A 20,186-nucleotide genomic window follows, 5' to 3' on the forward strand; every position below is an offset into this window, starting at 1 on the left:
GCCTCGGGGGGATCAGGAAGGAATATTTTTTTTCTCCTGCTGTAGCAAATTGGATCATGCTTTGCTGGGGTTTTTTGCCCTCCTGTATATCAACTCCTCTGGATCAACTGTGTATATGATTGTGTAAATGGGGTTGTATATTTTATTTAAATAAAATCAAAATACATTTGTATCAAAGGTGAAATAAAATTAAATGTAACCACTAGGCGTCCGCGCTATAGCCGAAAGACGGCTATAGCACGGACTCCAATTGCTGGGAGGGCGTCCCTGGACGTCCTCCTGTTTACTTCCGCGTTGCGCGATCCCGCGGGCACGCATCGGGGAAGTTTTGTGCTGGCCGTGTCCCTTGGACAGTCAGTCACAGATCGCTGAAAACGGCCAATCATAGCGGCCGTTTTCAGCGCGATTGGCGGTGCCAATGAGAGATGATCTCATATGTAAACATATGAGATCATCTCTCATCGCCGCTCTCCTCCTCACACAGAGACAGCGTGTGAGGGAGAGCGAACCACTGCTGCGGTAAGTGAACAGAAAAAAACAAAACGAAAAAAAGTGTCCCCGCTGCCATCTGTCCCTGCTGTCATGTCCCCACTGCCATCTGTCCCCAGTGCCACGTATAAGTGCCATATGTCATCAGTGCCACCTGTCATCAGTGCCACGTATTAGTGCCATCTGTCATCAGTGCCACGAATTAGTGCCATCTGTCATCAGTGCCTAGTGCCATCTGTCAGTGCCACGTATTAGTGCCATCTGTCATCAGTGCCATGTATTAGTGCCATCTGTCATCAGTGCCACGTATCAGTGCCATTTGTCATCAGTGCCACGTCAGTGTCATTGTCCTGGTTCTCCAGGGCCTTCAAAACTGTAATAGGTAGTCAACAAATTAGATGTGTAAATTATGCTCCTAGAACACGTGATGGCGCTCCCTGCATGTTGGGCCTCTCTGTGGCCAGGCTGTGAAAAAGTCCCACACATGTGGTATCCCCATACTCAAGAGTAGCAGAATGTATTTTGGGGCGTTATTTGTGGTATACACATGCCATGTGAGAAATAACCTATTGCAATAAAAATTTTGTGGGGAAAAAAAAAAAATCTTTATTTTGCAAAGAATTGTGGGAAAAAAATAACATCAAAACCTCACCATGCCTCTTAGAATGTCTACTTTCAAAAAAGGGGTCATTTGGGGGGTGTTTGTACTTTCCTGACTTGTTCGGGTCGCAAGAAATGAGATAGGCCATCAGTACATCAGGTGTGATCAATTTTTTATGATTTACACCATAACTTGTAGACTCTCTAACTTTTACACGGACCAAATAATATCCACTAATTTGGGTTATTTTTACCAAAGATATGTAGCATTATAAATTGTGGCCAAAATTTATGAAGAAAAATTACTAACTTGCAAAATTTTATCACAGAAACAAATAAAAATGCGTTTTTTTTCAAAATTTTCGGTATTTTTTCATTTATAGCGCAAAAAATAAAAAACCCAGAGGTGGTCAAATGCAACCAAAAGAAAGCTCTATTTGTATGAAAAAAAGGACAAAAAATTCATTTGGTTACTGTATTACATGACTGAGTAATTGTCATTCAAAGTGTGAGAGTGCTGAAAGCTGAAAATTGGTCTGGTCACGAGGGGGGTTTAAGTGCCCAGTTGTCAAGTGGTTAAAAATATAAAAACAACCTATATAGGAATCTCCATAGGACAGCGTCATCTGGTGGTAATTAGACAACATCTTATAGACATGGCGCACAGATGACATCTAGTGGTGAACAGATGCATATTATTGTACTCTAATAATGAATATACACAAGGATAAACTCCTACTTTTAATTTGCATGTACTGCCATCTTGTGGATAGATAACAGTAATGATAGTAAATTAACACAATGGAGTGAATAACCTCTAATAAAAAATAATCTACATATATAGTAGGTCAAATGACAAATGAGATAACCAAATCTACTGAGCTCTGGCAAAGGCTCACACCGCAGATCTTAAAACGGGAAAAGGATAATATCAAGAGGGGGAAAATAGAATAGTAGAATAAAAATAGTAGATTAATAATTAGAAATAAAACAGTTAAGATCGAATTCAACGTTATGTCCCAGAGGTGTTAAAGTCCGTATTTCATGTATCCATTTCGACTAACTGGCTGATTTTAATCACTTTATTGTCTCCTCTCCAGTGGGGTTTATATTTTTCAATGCCACATACCAGAAGGGATGAGGGGTCTTTATTATGGAATTCTGCATAATGTCTTGACAGACTGTTTAGTGAAGCCTTTTTAATATTTTGGATATGCTCCCTCAATCTAATCCAGAATTCCCTTTTCGTTCTACCAATATACTGGATCCGACACGGGCATTCTAATAAATAGACCACCCCCTCAGTCTGAAATGATATAAAATCCTCTGTTGGATACTCTTTTGTCGTGACTGTAGAGGTAAAGCTGACTTTCTTTTTCTTACTTTATTTAGTATGTGGAATTCCTTTCCACAGGCGGTGGTCTCAGCGGGGAGCATCGATAGTTTTAAAAAACTATTAGATAAGCACCTGAACGACCACAACATACAGGGATATACAATGTAATACTGACATATAATCACACACATAGGTTGGACTTGTGTCTTTTTTTCAACTACACCTACTATGTAACTATATTATAGGTTAGACCTCCTAAAAGCTGGGGACCAGGCTTTTGGAAGGAAAGTTTTGCAGGCTGTTGTCCCACCCTAAATGGGGTAAGTCTCGATTATCCTATCGGGTGCTGTCCTGAAAACATTTTTGGGAAAATTCAAGTTACTTACTGGTAACTTGTTTTCCAATAGTCTTAAGGGACAGCAATAACCCACCCTTTTTTTGTTGCTGTAATACTATGATATAACTGTCGCTTGTGTTGCAGCCGGGGCTGGAGGTTCTCTACAAACAACTGAAGGAAGCTGCGTGGAGGCCTCCTGTTAAAGCTTGGAATGATGAGGTGTTTCCTGTTGGAGGAGCCATGATCTCTCAGGTGCTGTCCTGAAAGACTATTGGAAAACAAGTTACCAGTAAGTCTAACTTGAATTTTTGTTGCGGGGGATGCCTTATATCTGACTTGTATCTTGGTGCAGACTTCTGGGAAAATCAGTGAGCCAATCACACGCAGGAAATGACACATCTGGGGGGGAACACCTCCAGGTAGTCTTATTGCATTTCACAGAAAATAAGAGCTGCAGATTAAAAAAGGAAAGGTAATTATGAATAACATTCAATTACAATCTAACTTTGGTCACAACTGTATATGCTATTTTTTTATGTAATTGAATCTTATTCAAAATGACCTTTTGGTTTTTAATCTGCAGCTGTAATAAGACTAACCGGAGGTGTTCTGTACACAGACTGTGTACAGAATGCTGCCCAGATATGTCATTTCCTGCTTGTGTGATTGGCTCATTGATTATCCCAGAAGTCTCCACTAACATACAAGTCAGATATCGGGCATCCCCTGCAACAAAAATTTAATTTCTTTATTGTACATCATGGGACACAAAGCCTAAGTATTTACTTAATGGGTTATGGGCCACCTTAAGGTGTTGACACTGGTATACCCAATCAAGGAAGCTCACTCCCTATATAACCCCTCCTCCTACCAGGAGCACATCCCTTTTTTCGACAGTGTCTAAGGTGTTGGTCACGAGGACCGGATCCATCCAAGCCACTGAAGCCACAGGATGGTACCCAGGCCTCGCATAGAAGAACCAGGTTTTGCCTGTAAGCCTCTTTTGAGGGCTGGACCCCAGGAACCAGGTCTTTTTTTGGTCATGCTACATCACCTAAAGTTGTTCCTGAGGGGTGCTATACAGGTCCAAAGGAGTGGAACCCCTAAAATAGGGACCCAGTCTTTGAAGGTTAATAATGCTGCCCGCCTTGATGGGTGAAGTTTGGATCTGTCTGTTTCAGCAGTATCCTGCAGTGAGGAAAAGGTAAGGGAAGAAGCTTAGGACTGCAAACTTCACATATGCCTTTTTTTCTTCCATATGAAAACATTGTAAATGCCTTAATCTCCTCTAGAGGGAGTGAACATACCTTGTGCTTCTCAGCAGCTCTGTGTCCAGCTACAAACAGCAGTGAGTGTCCCAGTAACAGGTGGGGGTTTTTTATTGAACAAAATGTTCCTCTCCCCCCCCCCCCCCCAATTGGGGAAACTAAGGGGCTGGGGGTACAGCATTTCTTTAAAATCTGCACTACATTCTACATTTGGGTAGTGTTGCATGTCTGAATAAATCATTACATTGAATTGGCAAAAACAAGAGCGCTAAACTAATTTACACTTAGAAAACAGAATATAGGCCACAACGGCTAAATAAAATGATTCGACACCCGGGGTCGAATCTTATTATTCAGCTTATTATACATCTTGTGGTTAGGGGGTTCAGCAGCCAACTAGCAGAGTTGATGGTGAATTTAAAAGATCTTAAAATATTTTACTATGTTTTACCTGCCTTTAAAGCCTTGTTGTGCCCATGCATATAGCAAACCTGCCAGGAACGCCAGATGGCGGCTGCAGCCTCCTCTCCTTCGGGTCTGCATTCAGACCCAAATGCCGTGCCGTCCGCACAAGCTAAGGTTCATTTGAAAGGAGGAGGGCAGGTCACTGAAGGGGCGTGGCTAAGGTAGCCGGCGCTGTGTGCAGGACTCGGCGTCCACATGGAACACACGGCGTGCGCACTGGGAACTAATCGGGCTCACACCTGAAGTCTTTTCTATAAGCTGTCACACAGGACATAGGAGCGCTGGAGCACGTAAGCAGTGTATACAGGCATTTCCAGTACAGGAAAATACAATTGTTCAGCATCAAAAGCTGATCTGTATGGTAGCATTTGCTGCTAGACTATTGCTCAGCAAATAGTATATATTGTCTTAAAAGTGCCTCTGCTTTTGTGCTTAGAATTATGACTTCCAGAACTACCTTAAAGGTGCCAAAAATTCCACCCCCAGGCACTGGGAACTTCAGTCATACCTCCTCACTATCTTCCTTTCCGGAGATACCAGATATGGCAAGCCAGGGTGAGTCATTGGAACCTATTGGTGGTGCAACTGCTTCTCACACTTCAGCCCCGGTATACGTGACAAAAGATGCATTTTCCTCTGCCCTGCAGGGCTTAGAAGGTAGATTAGCGGCTTTAATCGCATCCTCCATCCAAGTGAATAGAAAGCATGCTAGATTCCCTTCCCCCACCTCAAACCCTTTACCAAGGGAACAGTGGCCACAGGATGAGGTATTACCCTCAGGTGATCACGTAGAAAAACAAGCCGATTATTCCTCTGCGGAGGAAAACAGTTGATGAACCTTTTACAACCTCGCAATCTGATAGATTGATGGTACAAACTCTTACGGAGATGGTTCGTTCTACTTTCATGCTACCTCTAACAGAGCCAGCTGAAAGTTCAGTCTCTTCCTTGGGTTCCTTAAAACCCTTACAACCTTTTCATGCGTTTCTGGTCCACGCATTACTAGAAAAGCTTATTTATGCTGAATGGGATCACCTGGATAAGCATTTTTTCCCTTTAAAGAGATTCTCAGTTCTCTATCCCATGGAGGAGAAATTCACAAAAAGACGGCAAAAACCAGCAGTTGATGCTGCAATTTCCAGCATCAATAAAAATTTAACTTGTCCGGTATACAATGCACAAATGCTTAACCACTTGCCGACCGCCGTATGTACATTTGTCGGTAGAATGGCACGGCTGGGCAAATGGGCGTACAGGTACGTCACTTTGAATTTGCCGCCGTGTGGTCATGTGCGCGCATAACCCTGCCGCGAGCTCCGTGACTAGGATCGCGGGTCCTGCGGACTCTGTCTGCGGGGATACCCGCGATCGTCTCACGGAGCTGAAGAACGGGGAGATGCTAATGTAACTGCTTAGTGACACTGTCACTGATCATAGCTCCCTGTGCTATGATCAGGAATGTCATACGTAGCCACGCCCCCTAACAGAATCACTCCCTATGACACACTAAACCCCTTCCTAGCCAGCTAGCGGTTAACCCCTTTACTGCCAGTGTAATTTTTTACAGTAATCAGTGCAATTTTATAACGCTGATCGCTGTAAAAATGACAATGGTCCCAAAAATGTGTCAAAATTGTCCGATGTGTCCGCCATAATATCGCTGTCACGATAAAAATCGCAGATCGCCGCCATTACTAGTGAAAAAAAAAATTAATAAAAATGCCATAAAACTAACCCCTATTTTGTAGACGCTATAACTTTTGCGCAAACCAAACGCTTATTGCAATTTTTAAACATTTTTTTACCAAAAATATGTAGAAGAATACGTATTGGCCTAAACTGAGGAAAAAAATTGTTTTTCATATTTTTTTGGGGGATATTTATTATAGCAAAAAGTAAAAAATACGTTTTTTTTTCTAAATTTTCGCTCTATTTTTGTTTATAGCGCAAAAAATAAAAACCACAGAGGTGATCAAATACCACCAAAAGAAAGCTCTATTTGTGGTCAAAAAAAGGACATCAATTTTGTTTGAGAGCCACGTCCGCGCAATTGTCAGTTAAAGCGACAGTGCCGAATCGCAAAATGTTCTCTGGTCTTTGGCCAGCCAAATGGTCCAGGGCTTAAGTGGTTAAAGATCAAACAGATAAAAAGTTGGAATGTATGTCAAAATCCTTTTGTTCCTTGGCAGGAGCCTTTTCTCAGCCTGCAGTCGCTGCAATAGGCAATCTGTCAGTCCCTAAAGGATCAGTTCAAAGAGGCAAAACATTTCTGCCACTATATACATGATTAAAAATGCATTTTTCCTCTGCCCTGCAGGGCCTAGAAGCTAAACTAGCGACTTTAATCAATAAAATATACAGCGTCCTGTGAGCCTCCACTAACTATAATTGAAATATATGACCAATAATTATTCTTTGAATCAGCTGCAAGCATTAAACATGTCTCATGAAGCATGCAAAAATAATCAAATCAAATATGTACGCAGCGCTATCAGAAATATAAGCATAAAATTCTAGTGGGTAAAATATTGTGGAATAAATATCCACTATAATACATAAAAGGTATATACATATCATGTGATAAACAAAACCGTTTAAGTGACAGTGTGCATTCATGTAAAAAATATCTGTGTTTTAAAACATAAAAGTCCACAGGATCATGAATAACAATTTATCTAAAAAACTCAAATATAAATAGAAAGGAAAAGAAATGATGGTACGTTTGGCAGAGGAACTGCCAGGAACGATCAGCACACCATCCTATTATCATCCGTATTTTTCCACCGATTTACGTTTGATATAGAGTGGCACACTGACGCGCCTGGCTATTGTGAGTACCCTGTGTGGGATTTATTACTGTTTCATACCAAGTCCTCCTTTCTCTATTGATATACTGAGGCATAGTAGTGACCAATCCAGGGTTCCGGATATACTGCTGAACCCAAAAGTGGTTCTAATGCGTGTATAGACCAAGCTTAACAGCAAGGTCACACGCTTTAAGGTGAGCGTTCAATACCTAGGGGAGAGCACCTGAGTGATAACACAGCATCTTGCTATTGGATCACCTAAACAGCATTTTCTGAATCGCATGGATTTTGGAGCACTTATAGATTAACAATTTGAATTTTGCACAGCACTCTCCGCACTAGACAGAATGTCCTCACAGGTAACCCGTTGAAAGTGCTGGAAGAATTTAGGTACCGCCTCACCACCCTCTACAAGTCTACAAGGCCCCCACTCAGCCCCCTACTCAAGACCTGACATCCTTCCTGACAGGATTGACATTGCCTAAGCTGTCCGACACACACGCATCGTTAATGGATCGAGATATTCAGTAAATGGAAGTATTACAGGGTATAAAAGAACTGAAAGTAGGCAAACGTCCAGGCCCGGATGGCTTCACGGCCCTTTACTATAGGAAGTTAGCAGACGTCTTAGCCCCCCATTTAACGACTATGTTCAATGCAGTAAAAGATGGCCATGCACTCACCCCTAACCTTTTAACCGCCAATATTGTTATGATTCCAAAACCCAACCGTGACCACATGTCTTGGACCAATTTTAGGCCCATCTTACTTATTAATGTAGACATTAAAATACTGACCAAGATCCTGGCCAATCGTTTAAACTTCTTCCTACCACGTCTGGTCAAAAAGGACCAGGTGGGGTTCGTTCCGGGGAGACAAGCAGGAGACGCTATTAGATGTATAATAAAACTTCAGCACACAGCCCATAGCCGGTCTATAGCAACTATGTTATTGTCTCTTGACATGAACAAGGCCTTTGACACTTTGTCCTGGCCTTACCTGACGAAGGTACTCAGCCACTATGGCTTTGGATCGTCATTCTTGCAATGGGTAATGGCACTATATGATTCCCCCCAGGCTAAGGTCAAATACTATGGTTTCGAATCAGTTCCATTTTCCATCAGGAGGGAGACTCGGCAAGGCTGCCCACTCTCCCAACTCCTATTTATTTTGGCCATGGAACCGTTTGCAGCGGCGATCCGATCCCACCCAGACATAACTGGTGTTGAGATAGCAGGGACACCCCATAAGATATCACTGTTCGCAGATGATATTCTCCTAACCCTAACAAACCCTAGAATCACCCTACCTAACCTGTTCTCTTTACTAGACTCTTTTGCCTCCCTTTCTGGCTTGTCCGTTAACCCCACCAAATCAAAATCCGTGTCAATTAATCTTCGGCCCTCAGACTTGATAACCTTAAACACCTTCACGTTCCAATGGCTGACCTCATTACCCTACCTGGGGATCCGGCTCACCCCAACCTACACGGGACTCTAAGGCAAACTTTCCTCTTATACTTAAGAAGCTGACGGACATGTTGTCCTCCTGGACTTATCTCCCATTATCCTGGTTCGGCAGGATCGTGGCTATTCGTATGACATACCTCCCGAAATTATTCTACTTCTTTAGAGTCCTACCGGTCCCGATCCCGCCGCATATCCTACGAATACATCAGTGCAAAATCCTGAAATTTGTCTGGGGTTCTACCCGCCCCAGGATCAATAAGCAAATACTTTATGCCCGCAGAATCAATGGTGGACTTTCAGTCCCTAACCTACAAGCCTACTATATAGCTGCAAACATAGCCCCATTATCCCAACTCCATGCACAACACCAAATGCCGCTATGGGCCACTATGGACCTAGTGGATTCACACCCAACACCCATTTCCTCATTGCCCTGGCTCCCTCCCACACATCGCCCTCTCGTGACGGGGCCATGTCTGGCCCATTCCCTTTGCATGTGGGACTCAGTAAAGTATTCGCTGGCCTGATTTCTCATCTACCCCTACTTCAACTTCTCCAGTGCCCATTGTTCCCACCAGGCTGCGAAAATCCCCAGCAATTCTCCTGGTGAAAGACAAACGGATTCAGGGACAGTCACTCTTTTTTCACCCCCACCAGGATAATATCATTTGAGGCTCTATGCTCCTCTCACAATATCCCGTTACGCGAACACTACAGCTACCTACAGATTCGTCACTTTCTCCAGGGGCTTATAAAATCTCAACCGACCCCTTACATTTTTACCCCATTCGAGAACTTCTGCAGAGCAAGACCCTAAACCTCGGGTTTAATATCACTGATCTATTCCTCTATTATTACCTCTAAAAAACCACCGACACGGCTCTCACCTTCAATGGGAAAGGGAACTAGGAAAACAGCTTGATCCGGAGGATTGGCAGGTCATGACTTTAGCAATATCCAAATGCTCAAAGAATGTCATCTTTTTAGAAAATGCCTATAAGATACTTTACAGGTGGTACTACACGCCTGCTAGACTGGCCCGGCTCATTCCAGCCTACTCCCCCTTGTGCTTCCGAGGGTGCTCCCAGGAGGGCACAATGACGCACATCTGGTGGACCTGTCCGAGGGTACGCAGGTTATGGATTAGAGTTTACTCCCTCCTCTGAAACATACTCCATGCTGACCTCAAAAAGGATCCGTTCGAGGCACTTCTCTGCAACCCAATTGCGGAGCTGCTTCGCCCGGAGCGCCAGCTGGCTCTGCATCTCTTTACTGCAACCAAACTAACGATAACTAGGGCATGCAAGACACAGACACTAAGTTTTGAGGTGGTTAAGAATCGCATGGACGATATAATGGTTAATGAAAAGCTGACTGCTGTCCTTTTGGACACTCATAAGTTCCTGAAGGTATGGAGGCCATGGGTCGAATATACTAAACCCACCAGATTTGATACCACCCTTCTTCAGATTTAATGCACTCTTGCTCCCCACCGCGAGGACCCACCCTTCCCCCTTTCTTCCTCTTCTCTCCTTTCCCCCTATTCTTTACTCCTCCCTTCTCAACTAATCTCTGCCCCTAGCTCTTCTTTAACCTCCCTCTCAAAACTGTTTTCAGCCTCTGTTATATTCTTATTTTGTTTTTCTTTGATTTACTAGCATACTTATTTTATTGATAAGATGCTAAACTTTGTTATGTTTATTCATGATGCATTATCTACACTGGCGGTATTCCCGAGTGTGGCTCGGGGTTAAAATTCAGTACCATTAGCGGTAACCCCGAGCCACACTCGGGATCGCATTGCAGGATCCTGGGGCGGCTTTACTTACCTTGTCCCCGGGATCCTGCGATGTCCCCCGCTGCGTCCGACGCACGGGGGCAGAGCCTGGCGGCAAATTCAAAAAAATGTCAAAATCATAACACATACAGTACTGTAATCTTACAGATTACAGTACTGTATGAAATGATTTCACATCCCTTTTGTCCCCAGTGCTCTGGCCCATGCCCTGCATGCAGTTTTACATGATATACACTGTTCTTTCTGCCTGGAAACTGGAGATTGTCCATAGCAACCAAAAAGTGTCCCTTTACGTCAAAAGTGGCTTTAGACCAGCTAGAAAACAGCGATAGTAAATTAGAACACTTGCAGAATTGAGCCATAGTGAATTGTGGGGAAATTTATTTTATTACTATTTTTTTAAATTTTTTTTAATTATTTATTTTTATTTATTATATTATAATTTATGTTTTTGTGTTTCAAACTTTATCATACCCGGGATATCTACTAGACTCTGGTTTGGACAGATTTAAGTGTGTTATTGTTAAGATTTACAGACCTACAATATAAAACGCCAAATTTCCATGCAAAATAATTGTACCGCTTTCAGCACCTAAAATCCGAAAGAATCATACCGCCAGGGAGGTTAAACTGTGAAATTGCTATGATTAGCAATAAAACCCTTTGTAAGAGAATTTTGCACAGCACACAGAAGCACTTTCATTTATTTTCTTTTCTATTTTTATTTGAGTTTTTTGGATAAATTGTTCACGATCCTGTGGACTTTTATGTTTTAAAACATACAGATATTTTTTCACATGAATGCACACTGTCACTTAAACAGTTTTATTAATCACATGATGTGTATGTTTGTATATACCTTTTATGTATTTTACCCACTAGCATTTTATGCTTATATTTCTGATAGCGTACATATTTGATTTGAGCGACTTTAATCGCATACGCTATCCAAAAGGAGATAGGAAGCGTGTTAGATCCCCCTCCCCCACCTTAGACCCCTTATCAAGGGAACAGTGGGTAAGATGAGGGGTTACTCTCAGGTGATCAGAAAGAAAGGCAAACCAATTATTCCTCTGTGGAAAAAACTGGATTTGAACCTTTCAGCCTCGCAATCTGAGAGATTGCTGGTACAAATCTCTTAGAGGTGGTTGGTGCCTCTTTCAAGCTACCTCCAGCAGAGTCAACTGATAGTTCTGTTTTTTCTAAGGTTCCTTAAAACATTCACAGCCTTTTCATGTGTTTCCTGTACATGTACAGATCCACGCAGAAATTCAACAGATCCATTCTAGATCTAAAGAATCTAAAGCAGTTCCTGAAGATCCACTGCTTTCTATGGAGGCGGTCAGGTCAGTAGTTTCTATCATACAATGAGGAGAACTTCTGGCGTCTATTGGCATCAGGGATGCATATCTACATGTCCATATATTTCCTGCTCACCAAAGGTTTTTGTGGTTCTAAGTAGAACAGCATTTCAGTTTGTAGCCTTGCCCTTTGGGCTAGCTACAGCACCTCGAGTGTTCACAAAAGTGCTAGCCTCACCAGCCAGGTAAGGGGGAACGGGGCATAAACAGCCTTGGCATACCTAGACAATCTTTTGCTAATAGACCAATCAATGTTTGGAGCAAAGTGTATGCATTACAGTTACCTGGAAAAGTCTGGGTTGCGTTTCCAACCTAGAGAAGTCTCCCTTAAAACCGCTAAAAAATCTGGAGTATTTGTGTAGCAATAACTCTCGGTGGAGCTGCTGGTTTAAAGCAGACCTGTCCGCTTATCTTTTTACCCCTCTTAAATTGTTCAATCCCCTTGGTACAGCTGTAGTGCAGTGTTGTATTGGTATGAGTATTGACTTTAACTCACAATATACACTTATGTTTATATTTACCTCTACCTGGGTGACTGTAGCTCCACCTGCAGGAGAAATAACACTGCACACAAACTTCAGTAATAACCAAAAATAACTTTTCTTTGTGTAAATAATATATTTATGTAAAGGGTTATTACAATGACTACACTATCACACCAACGTAGTGCAATAGTATAGTAAATAGTTATGACAATTGGTAACATACACAAATATACCTAAATATATATATATATATATATATATATATATATATATATATATATATATACACCAGGGAGCTACCCCTGCTCTAAACTGTAAAGTCACTATCCTTGGTAACTAAATGCAGGGCCCTGCAATAAAAAAGATAGTCCTGACGTCTTCAGTCTTCGCTAGCTTTTGTAATTGTAATCCACAAAGGGTTCCTCCTGGGTGTTGCGCAGTGTAATGTAATACATTAAGGCAATTATAATCCAGCAGATTGACTAAGTGTTCTTATATGAAGGAGACAAACATCTAGCATCCATCTTGAATACTGAAGTCTATTCAGATGTAAGGTTCTCCAACTTAACTTGTTCCGTGGGATTATCAGTCCCAGCAACACTCTGTAACAGTTCTAAATGTGTATGTAGTATTAAACAAACTTCCGGGTGTTCACCCTCTCACCACAGGGGATCTGGGCAAGTAGATGTCTCCATTTCAGCAGTTCTCAGTCAGTATGGAGCCACCACCCCGCCGTCGCACTGTTCTGTTCACGAACGACCAGGAGTCCTCGGTTACCTCCTCCACGGGTCTCCGGAATGATCACTTCTGCTGCTCCAGCACACTGTGATACGATGGCAGGTTCCTCGCTGCTGCTCCGCTCCTTCACAAGGTAGGCTGCAACCCCGTGGGACACACACGCCCACAGAGTTCTGCTAGCAGGCCACGCGTCCCAGGAACAAGAGAATTAAGATGGCCGCTCCCGGCCCTTTTATATCCTCCCACAATGCAGTTCAGTTCTCCTCTTGTCCAGGAGCATTGTGGGTAGGTCATAGTTAAAGTTCAGAAGTAAACAATCAATCACTTCCATGTCACTTCCCTTAATCATGAAACATAAACATAAAACATTGTACCTTTTCAATTGTCCACAAGATGACACTATAACAACTTATGTCCTGTATAACACACATGGCTAAAAACAAAAGTTGTCAGCACTACATATGGGTGTGATCATAGATACAGCCCAGAAAAAGGGTTTTCTTGCCCCAGGCAAAAGACAACTCCATAAGAGAGTTTGTGCGGAGGGTCAGGTCAAAAGGAGATCCCTCCATTCACCTTTGCATAAGGTTGTTAGTTAAGATGGTGGCTTCATTTGAAGCAGTTCCCTATGCCCAGTTCCATTCGAGACTGTTGCAAAACAGTATTCTATCTGCTTGGAACAAAATGATCCAGCTTTGGACTTGCCAATGCGGCTGTCAACAAGGGTGTCCCAAAGCCTCAATTGGTTACTAAAGAATCTGCTAAAAGGAAAATCCTTCAGACCAGTTATCTGGAAAGTGGTAACGACAGATGCCAGCCTTTCAGGCTGGGGAGCAGCACTAGAGAAGACAACTGTCCAAGGACAGTGTTCAAGAACTGAAAGAGCCTTGCCCATCAACATCCTAGAGATTCGGGCAGTGCGTCTGGCTCTGAAAGCCTGGACTTCCAGGTTAAGGGATTGTCCTGTCAGGGTCCAATCCGACAATGCCACAGCTGTGGCCTATATCAATCACCAAGGGGGCACCAAGAGTCTCAGCACAGAGAGAGGTGAACCATACTCTAACTTGGGCAGAAGGGAATATTCCGTGCCTATCGGCAGTCTTCGTTCCGGGAACAGAGAATTGGTAGGCGGACTACTTAAGTCGCCAGCAGTTATTCCCAGGGGAATGGTCTCTTCACCCCGACATTTTTTAGGCTGTTTGCCAAAGATGGGGGACTCCGGACATAGATCTTCTAGTGTCCAAATTCAACATGAAGTTAGTCAACTTTGTGTCCAGGTCAAGGGATCCACTCGCATGTGGAACAGATGCGTTGGTGACCCCATGGGATCAGTTCTCACTGATCTATGCATTCCCCCCTATTCAGTTGCTGCCATGACTTCCTTGCAGGATCAACCTGGAAAGAAAGCTGTTAATTCTGGTAGCACCAGCATGGCCCAGAAGGTCATGGTACGCAGAAATCGTAAAGATGGCAGTGGAGAACCCATGGTTCCTTCCACTAAGGCCAGACCTGCTTTCACAGGGGCCGATATTCCATCCTACTTTACGAATGCTAAATTTAAGGGCCTGGCTATTGAAACCCACATTCTGAAGAAACGTGGGCTTTCCGGGTCGGTTATCTCTACTTTGAATAATGCAAGGAAGCCAGCTTCCAGAACTATATATTAGAGTCTGGAGGGCTTATGTTTCCTGGTGTGAATCCAAGGGTTGGCACCCTCGGAGATATATCATAGGCAGAATTCTTGCCTTTCTACAATTAGGCGTAGAGATGAAGTTGGCCCTGAGTACTATTAGGGGCCAAGTCTTAGCCTTATCAATTTTATTTCAAAGACCGCTTGCTACACATTCTTTAGTCCGGAGTTTTATGCAAGGGGTGATACGGATTAATCCGCCAGTTAAATCTCCTTTGAGCCCTTGAGACTTGAACTTAGTTTTGTCAGTGTTACAAAAACAGCCATTTGAACCGATACAGCATATTCCCTTAGTCCTTTTGACAACGGAAGCTGGTATTTTTGGTTGCTATATCCTCAGCAAGGAGGGTTTCGGATTTGGCTGCTCCTTCTTGTAAAGAGCCATATCTGATTTTTCATGAGGACAGAGTAGTGTTACGCCCTCGTCCGGGTTTTTTTTACCAAAAGTAGTCTCAGATTTCCACCTGAACCAAGATATTGTCCTGCTGTTTTTTCCAGAACCATGTTCCAGGAAAGAAAAGTCACTAACATTGTCTTGATGTGGTGAGAGCAGTAAAAATCTATTTTAAGGCAACTGCTCAGATTTGTAAGACTGATGTATTATTCATTCCACCAGAGGGTCCTAAGATTGGACAGGCAGCGTCGAAGTCCACTGTCGCTAAGTGGATTCAGCAAGTTATAATTCAAAACTTATGATCAAAGGGATAAGATTCCCCTTTTTCAAGTTAAGGCGCACTCTACCAGGGCGGTTAGTGCTTCTTGGGCAGTGCGTCGCCAGGCCTCCATGGCTCAGATCTGTAAGGCCACAACTTGGTCCTCAGTGCATACATTCACCAAGTTTTATCAAGTGGATGTAAGGAGGTATGAGGATATCGCCTTTGGGCGCAGTGTGCTGCAGGCGGCAGTATAGATCCTCAAGTCTGGGGATACCCTCCCCTCCGGGTTGTGTATCCCTCCCCTCAAGTAGCATTGCTATGGGACGTCCCATTAAGTAAATACTTAGGCTCTGTATCCCATGATGTACGATAAAGAATAGGATTTTTATTACAGCTTACCTGTAAAATTATTTTCTTGGAGTACATCATGGGACACAGAGGTCCCTCTTTATGGGGTTTAAGAGTATTGCTTTGCAACAAAAAATGATGTGCTCCTGGTAGGAGGAGGGGTTATATAGGGAATGAACTTCCTTGATTGGGTATACCAGTGTCAACACCTGAAGGTGGCCCATAACCCATTAAGTAAATACTTAGGCTCTGTGTCCCATGATGTACTCCAAGAAAAGGATTTTATAGGTAAGCTGTAATAAAAATCCTATTTTTTGGTGAGATACTCCCAATTAGACATGTGCAGTTCATTTCTTTTTGAAAATAGTTTAGTTTACAATAGTTTTCCATAGTTTTAATATAGTTTAGAACTGACATTTAGGCTCGATGCATATCTATGCATGTTGCTTTCGAGCGTTTCTGCAGTGCTTTTTTTGCGGTGCTTGCCGCGTTCTTGGACACATGTTTTACCGCGATTTTGCCGTGATTTGCGTGTTTTTTTTTTTTTACACTGTATATAGCTGGTTTCTAAGGAGGGGGCTGGGAAGCCGGCCGCCACGTCCTTAACAACCGATGAGGAGTTAGCTGGCTTTCCACTCAATGTAAAAAGAAAAAAAAAATGCAGGCTAAAAATTTTTTAAAAAAAAACAGCGTGGGGTCCTCCCCAAGTCCATACCAGGCCCATGGGTCTAGTATGGATTTGGAGGGGACCCCCGCACACCAAAGTTTTAAAAAAAATGGTGTTGGGGTCCCCCCAAAATCCATACCAGACCCTTATGGGAGAATGCAGGTCAGGAAAGGGAGGGGGCGAGCGAACACCCCCCTCCTGAACCATACCAGGCTGCATGCCCTCAACATTGTGGGATGGGTGCTTTAAGGCAGGAGGGCTCTGCGCCCCCCCACCCCAAAGCACCTTGCCCCCATGTTGATGGGGACAAGGGCCTCTTCCCGACAACCCTTGCCCCGGTGGTTGTCAGGGTCTGCGGGGGGAGCTTATCGGAATCTGGAAGCCCCCTTTAACAAGGGGCCCCCAGATCCCGGCCCCCCCATGTGGATGAGTACCCATTCACTAAAAAAAAGTAGTGTAGTGTTAAATACAGCAGACAGCTTTTGACAAATCATCTTCTTCGCTTCTTCCTCCAGTCTTCCTCCATCTTCTTCCGCATCTTCATCCTCCAGTCTCTCCTTCTCCCCCTGCTTCTTCCTCTCCTTCTGTCTTTGGTGTTCTTCTTCCTCTGCCACCCCTCCAGCCGACGGCCCTCCTCCGATTCTGCGTCCCGTTGATCTGTTGGCGCCGATTTCATGCATTTCTTAAATAACGATGGGGGTGTGGCAATCGGATTACGTCATCCAGGGCCACGCCCCTTGTGACGTCACGGACCCATCATGCCCCGGGCAGTGACGTCACAAGGGGGCACGGCCTCCAGATGACGTAATCCGATTGCCATGCCCCATCGTTATTTAAGAAATGCAGGACATCGGCTCCGACAGATCAGCGGGACACAGAATCGGAGGAAGGTCGTCTGCTGGAGCCGCGGCAGAGGAAGAACACCACCGGACAAATAAAAGAGAAGAAGAGCGGAAGAAGAAACAGGGGGAAAAGGAGAAGACCAGAGGATGAAGATGCGGGAGAAGATGGAGGAAGAAGCGGAGAAGAAGATTTTTAATAAAAGACTTGTCAAAAACTGTCCTGTATTTTTTTTACACTACTTTTTTTTTTTTTTTAGTGAATGGGTAGGGGTACAATGTACCCCATACTCATTCACATAGAAGGGGCCGGGATCTGAGGGCCCCCTTATTAAAGGGGGCTTCCAGATTCCGATAAGCCCCCCCCCGCGCAGACCCCCACAACCACCGGGCAAGGGTTGTCGGGAAGAGGCTGGTATGGTGCAGGGAGGGGGGCGCTCGCTCATCCCCTCCCTTTCCTGACCTGCCGGGCTGCATGCTCAGATAACGGTCTGGTATGGATTTTGGTGGGACCTCACACGATTTTTAAAAAAATGTTGCTGTGTGGGGGTCCCCTCCAAATCCATACTAGACCCAAGGGCCTGGTGTGGACTTGGGGGGGGGGGGGGGGGGGGGGGGGGGGGAGGAGCCCACGCTGTTTTTTTTCACAATTTTTTTTTTTTTTTTTGCTGGCATTTTTTTTTTTTTTACATTGAGCGGGAAGTCAGCTGATGACTCATCGGTTAAGGATGTGGCAGGCGGGTTCCCGACCCCTCCTTAGCAACCAGCTATATACAGTGTAAAAAAAAAAAATTAAAAAAAAAAAAACTAAAAATGCGTTACATGCATTTTGGATGCGGGTCCATTGAATTCTATTACATGCAAAACACTGAATTTTGTGGGAAAAATGTCCCAAAACCCTTTCAAAAAATGCAGAGGCACAAAAATGCACTGATGTGAAAACGTTCCATAGGAACCCATGTTAAAACATTTCCCTGCATTTCTGCAAAATGCATCTAAAAACGCATTAGTGTGAATCGAGCCTTATAGGTAAAGTTGATCCAGGGAAAATTTGATAGCCTCTTGGGGGATCAGGAAGGAGTTTTTTCTCCTGCTGTAGCAAATTGGATCTTGCTTTGCTGTGGGTATAGGATTGTATGATATTATATTTTATTTATTTTATGTTTGAACTAGATGGAACTTTTTTTAAATATAAATGTATATTATCCCAATTTGGCTGCAAAAGTGGTAATGTGCTTTAAGGACTGCTTACAAATGTCTCCCCTCTACCTCTCCTCTTTTTAGCTCCTGCCTTCATTTCAACGAGTCTGGACTAACTGGACTAGCAGTGCTGGTTTGCCAGCAAGGTCAAGGTGAACTGCAATCAACCCAAAGAATGTCGTCTTCATCAATTTGCCTGATTTCCTGTGATGTGCATCAAGACACAGCCCCTATTTGGTGACTTCAAGAACTGTTTTCTACCATTCTTTATAATATGGAATAGTTTTGTTTAGAATAGTTTTGAATAGTTTTTGATAGCTTTGTTTAGAATAGTTTAGAATAGTTTAGATTAGTTTTTGAATAGGGGTTTAATTAAAAAAAAAAACTGAGTATACCAGGCTTTAACCTCACAAAGCAGGGAAAGCGTGTGTGTATTTTAAAGGGTAACTCCGCTTTCATGGAAGACAAGTGTATAGGTGCTGCAAACTTTCCACATAACTCCACTTTCATGGGGGGGAAAAAAGCAAATACAAAATAGCATATACAATTTCAACAAGTTATATTGTAATTGAATATTATTAAAAATGATCTTTGCTTTTTTAATCTGCAGCTTTTTTGTGAAATGGTTTGACTACCTGGAGGTGTTCTGTACACAGGTGTACAGAATGCCCCCCAGCAGTCTGCACTAAGATACAAGTCAGATATCAGGAATCCCCTGCAACAAAAATCACATTTTTGGTGAGATACTCCCAATTAGACATGTGCAGTTTGTTTCGTTCTGGAAATTTGAAAATAGGTTTGAATAGTTTAGAACTGACATTTAGACCCCTTTCACACTGGGGCGTTTTTCAGGCGTTTTAGCGTTAAAAAAAAGCGCCCGTAAATCGCCTGAAAGAAGCCTCATCTGCAATCCCAATGTAAAAACCCGAGCCCTTTCATACTGCCAGTGCCCGAAAAACGCTGGTAAAGCGCCGCTTAAGACCTCTTTTACACTGGGGCGTTTTTCAGGCGTTTTTCGGGCGCTGGCAGTGTAAAAGGGCTCGGGCCATCTGCACACCCAGCCCCGGGCCAAAAACATGAAAGCGCTGCAAAGAAGCTGCTTGCAGGACTTTTTTTGACGCCCTGCCAGCGCAGCGCCCCAGTGTGAAAGCACTCGGGCTTTCACATTGAGATTGCACATGAGGCTTCTTTCAGGCGCTTTACAGGCACTTTTTTTAACGCTAAAGCGCCTGAAAAACGCCCCGGTGTGAAAGGGGTCTCAGTGTGAAAGCACTCGGGCTTTCACATTGGGATTGCAGATGAGGCTTTTTTCAGGCGCTTTACAGGCGATATTTTTAACGGTAAAGCGCCTGAAAAAAGCCCCAGTGTGAAAGGGGTCTTATAGGTAAAGTTGATCCAGGGAAAATCCAATTGCCTCTCAGGGATCAGAAAGGAATTTTTTCCCCTGCTGTAGCAAATTGGATCATGGTTTGCTGGCGCTTTTATGCCGTGTACACACGAGCGGACTTTACGGCAGACTTTGCCCGGCGGACTTTTCGACGTACTTTACGGCGGATTTTCTGAATGAACGGACTTGCCTACACACAATCCACCAAAGTCCGTCGAATTTGTACGTGATGACGTACGACCGGAC

This window comes from Aquarana catesbeiana, linkage group LG09 (assembly GCF_042186555.1).
Source record: "Aquarana catesbeiana isolate 2022-GZ linkage group LG09, ASM4218655v1, whole genome shotgun sequence".
Classification (NCBI taxonomy): Eukaryota; Metazoa; Chordata; class Amphibia; order Anura; family Ranidae; genus Aquarana; species Aquarana catesbeiana.